Source organism: Panthera pardus, unplaced genomic scaffold, assembly GCF_024362965.1.
Source record: "Panthera pardus isolate Hobbes unplaced genomic scaffold, ASM2436296v1 HiC_scaffold_17, whole genome shotgun sequence".
Lineage (NCBI taxonomy): Eukaryota > Metazoa > Chordata > Mammalia > Carnivora > Felidae > Panthera > Panthera pardus.
Window position 1 is genome coordinate 138,170,242 of NW_026526732.1, and position 4,510 is coordinate 138,174,751.

The 4,510-nt window shown below is 55.6% G+C and overlaps 1 long non-coding RNA gene across 1 annotated transcript; it reads left to right on the forward strand.

Annotated features, from left to right (window-relative positions):
- The first annotated feature begins 2,048 nt into the window (after nucleotides 1-2,048).
- LOC109271807 (uncharacterized) lies at nucleotides 2,049-4,157 on the forward strand. The gene is made up of 2 exons (XR_002082126.2): nucleotides 2,049-2,186; nucleotides 3,785-4,157. It is a non-coding gene; the product is annotated as an uncharacterized LOC109271807 (long non-coding RNA).
- Nucleotides 4,158-4,510: the final 353 nt, after the last annotated feature.

A 4,510-nucleotide genomic window follows, 5' to 3' on the forward strand; every position in this document is an offset into this window, starting at 1 on the left:
GACCTCTTGGTCTTTGCTCTCTGAAGGGGATTAAAGTGTTCAAGGCCAGGTCAGACCAACCCTGAAGGGACAGGGTCTGGGTTTCCCTTCTCAGACTGGGGTCCCTGAGGCAGGCCTGTGCCTCCCCCTCAGACAGGGGCTCCCTGAGACTGGGTCAACACTAACCTTCCCTCACCATCATTACCTCCAGGTGCACCCCGCTACCCACATACACTGAGTGTGGCTCCTGTGAGAGTGGAGCTCCTCCGAGGACCCCAGATCCTCATTGCTCAGGAGCCTGGAGCTGGGCTGAGAGTAGAAATGAGTTGGTTTCACTTTGCTGGAGAGAAGCAGAAGTGGGATAAGCTGGTTGGAGCCCACTGCCTGGTGGGTAATAGAACCTGCCCCCTCTGACAGTTTGGGGTGCGACTGCCTGGTATGGGGACAGGAGATGGAAGGGAGGGCCTCCTCCAGGGCCCCTTCTTCCTTGTCTAGAATACTCCATGTAACCTTTTTGTGGGACATTCCCAGGCTGTGAGGGGCTTCCAGGTGGGGAATGTGGGGGGGGGGGGGCTGCTCAGGAGCAGGAGGTGGGTCCCGAAGGGCCCTCCGTGGGCTGTTGAAGAAGTCCCTTCCCCTGTTTTCCCCAGCGCCAGCCAGGACTTCGCTGGGCAGGGGCAGGAGGAAAGGTGGCTCAGCCTTGTGTGGGGCTGAGTGGGGAGGGGAGGACAAGCTCCAGGAAAACAAGGACCAAGGCTGCCAGATAGTGAGGGTGGGCGGCGGTGAGGGAGGGGCCTTCAGGGCTCTCCCCAGGGCCAAAGCTCTGAGGCCATGGTTCCACTGCCTTCAACCTGACCCCAGAGACTGGTCCCATCAGGGTGTCCTGTGTGGAGGCTGCCTCCCTGGGGAGCCCGGTCCTACCTTCTCTCCCGGACTCCTGTATCTGTGCACCCCCTGCAGCACTCAGCACCCTACAGCGCCCAGGCTTGTCTCCCAGACACCACACGAAGGTCCTTTCGGTCTCTCCCAAAGCACCTGCCGCTGGGCTTTGCCTACAGCCGACACTTCAGCCAACTGACTCCCTCACGCTGAACCCTCTGATTACAATCCTAGTTTGTCCTGAGCCAAGTGCTCAGAGTAATGCCTCTTTATCAGCACTTCCTTCGTGCCCTGCCCTGCATCTCTGTCCATCAGGTCCGATCACCCTGTTCCCTTGGGTGGTCACTCAGTGGTGCAGGAATACAGCCGGAGAGGTTGATGCTTAGACCCCTGCCTCCTGGGGGCTGAGAGGGAAAAGGAACCACAGTGTGAAGGGAAAACACTGTCCTGCCTTCAGGGACCCCCATTCTGAAGGGGAGACACAGCCCTGCCCTCAGGGACCCCAGTCTGAGGGCAAGACCCAGCCCTGCCTCAGGAAACCCCATTCTGAAGGGGAGACACAGTCTTGCTCTCAGAGAGCCCCAGGTTGAGGGAGGAGACACAGCCCTGCCTCATAGATCCACAGTTGGAGGGAGAGACACAGCCCTGATCTCAGGGAGCCCCAATCTGAGGAGGGGAAGCAGACCCCTTCTCAGAAAGTTCCAGTCTGAGGGGGCAGACACAGCCCTTACATCAGGGAGCTCACAGTCATTAAGGGAAAACCTATCCCTTCAGCTCCCATTCACCATCAAAACAACATTGAGAGTTTGGGGGGTGGGGGGGAAGGAGAGCAACGGCCAAGGACTCCCACATTGACTTTTCTCAAGTTCCTGAAGTATTTCTGCTCTCAGCCAGGGTCAGAGTGAAGCGAACCCCCTGCTCAGACCCTTGCAGACTCATTTTCACCACAAGGACCTAAGAGCAGGAATGCCTGGGACCTCTTTAGCTCTTGACGATTTTTTTCTTGTGGGAGAGCTGAGCCCCAGGACTGGCCTATACAGGTGCTCATCACTGGTGGCCATTTGATTTATTCAGTCTTCTCCCATTAATTGTGTCCAGGGAATCTCATCCAGCCACATGTCACTGTGCGTCCCCATTTTAATAGGTGATGAAACTGAGACTCAGAAACTTGAGAGGATGCCCAAAGCCCCATAGCTAGGAAGTGACAGAGGCCCAGTTCTGCTTGGCCTCAAATTGTGTGCTCTTTTCAGGAGCCAAGCTCGTCCTCTGTTCGTGTGGGGACAGAGCTCCATCCAGCTCCACAGACTCCAGATTATATAGTTCCACTGGTGAGTGTGAGGATTGGATGTGGGGTTTCTGGAGGTCTGTGTCTTGGGGCCTTTGGGAAAATAACCTGTGGATACTTGGGGAGACCTCAGAGAGGGGTATGGGGCAGGGCAGGGAAGGGAGGAGAGGGAACTTCACTAGCCACCATTGTGCAATGGGTGCGGCCTGCCTGGAGGAACAAAAGGATACAATCTCAGCAAATAGCAACAGGTTCTGTGACCAAGGAGGCTCTGCAAACGCTGATAGGCTCTGCAAACTCAGCGGATTCTGCAGATGCTGACAGGCTCTACAAACTCTATCAGACACTATGCACTGACAGACCTCACAATGGCAATGGGAGGGAGGGACATCATGGAGGGGAATACCTTGTGGTCCAGAGATGCTAAGGGAAGTTTCCACTTACCTTAGAAGTGAAGGCAGGTGGTTGGTTCCCAAAAGTGGCTCCGCCTTTGTGAGGAAGTCATGGAGAAGGACACCAAGTCCTCTTCCCTCCTTCTATAGCCTTCTTCAGTGCCTCTGCCTGGTAGTTTCCCCCTTAGCAGGCCGCAGAGGTGCAGGGCAGGAGGACTATGACTGGGGGAGTCCATGGGGAGCAGGCACGTGAGGCAGGGAGGTCTCCCAGGTGGAAGCCTGGGCAGCTGGGGGATGGGGTAGTCTGGTCCCAGGTAGCCATGGGGCAGGCTGGAAGCCCTGCCTACCCCCGCCTATGGCCCCTCTGGGCTCTAGAATGTCCCAGCCCTTCATACTCTGCCTTGGAAGCAGGGGAGGGAGTGGTCAGAGCAGCAAACTTTTCCAAATGGAAAATGATGAAATCGTTCTGGAAAGCTGACTTTCCCAGGCTCTCGTGGGTACAGCTGACAAGGGGAAACCTGAGCCCTGTGGGCAGGCAGGGGGTCCAGCGGTAGGGGATCAGAGGCGCCTCTCTATGACCGAGTCCTGGGAAGCCACTCCAGAGCCCCTGTTGCCCAGGGGCTGCCCTTGTTGGGGCGGGGGGAGTGGGAGGCTGAGTTACCACTCCAGCCCATGGTCCCTGATAGTCTACGCTCAACCCAGCAACTACAGTGATGCTGTGGCAACAAAGACAATTCCTGTCTCTCCTCAGCTCACTCCAAGTCAAGGCCAAAGTCCTTACTGCGACTGGCATGGCCCCATGTGATCCCGCCCTTCTACCACTCTGCTCCTTACTCACTCTGCCTCTTTGTTCCTCAGATGTGCTGACACACTTCTGCCTCAGGGCCTTTGCACTACCTGTTTCCCCTCTGCCTGGATGCTCCCCGCCCCCCCCCCCCCCCCGCCCCGGGACATCCACAAGGCTTACCCCCTCACTTCCTTGACAGCCTTGGATATCACCTTTTTAGCAAGGCTTTTCCTGACCACCCTATTCAACACTGCAACCTACCCTCCCCACCCCAGCCCTGGCACCACCCCCCTCTTCTGTATTACCACGCTTTCTTTTTCTCCAGATAATCTCCAAATTATTTCTTTTCGTAGTGGGTTAAAGGGTGCCCCTCCCCCGCTCAATGATATGTCCACATCCAAACCCCTGGTACCTGTGAATACGACTGTAGTGGGTTGAATGTGTCCCTCTTCCAAAATTCAGGCCCACCCGGAACTTCAGAATGTGAACTTATTTGGAAGTAGGGTCTTTGCCGATGTGTTTAAGTTAAGGCTCTGGAGATGAGATCATCCTGGATGTAGGGTGAGCCCTAAATCCAACAACTAGTCAGAAGAGGAGACACGGAGGGATGCGGGAAGACACAGGGAGAAAGCCGTGTGAAGACAGAGCCAGAAACCCGAGGGGTGCGGCCTCAAGTCAAGGAACCCTAAGGATTGCCAGGAGCCACCAGAAGCTGGAAGAGGCACGATCCTCCCCTCTGGGAGCCTTTAGAGGAAGTATAGCCCTGCCAACACCTTGATTTTCAGACATTTAGCCTCCAGAACTGGAGGGAATAAATTTCTGTTGTTCTAAGCCACCAAGTTTGTGGTAATTTGTTATGGCAGCTACAGGAAACGAATACAACGCTCTGTCATTTACTCATCTATTTGTTTATTATCCATAAACACACTCCCCCTCCTCACATCTCGACTCCAAGAAGACAAGGGTTTTGGTTTATTTTGCTCACTGACGTATCCCCAAGCAACTAACGCAGTGCCTGGCACATAGCAGGTGCTCAATAAATATTTGTCAAATGGCTGAGTAAATAAGTTAGATGAGAGCAAGGAGTGCAGAGATGGGGGGTGGGGGGTGGCTTTCAGGGGATCCACTTGGCTGCCCAGTTCCCGGGCCCGCCGAGTCCAGCTCAGTGTGGGGGGAGCCCCGCACCTG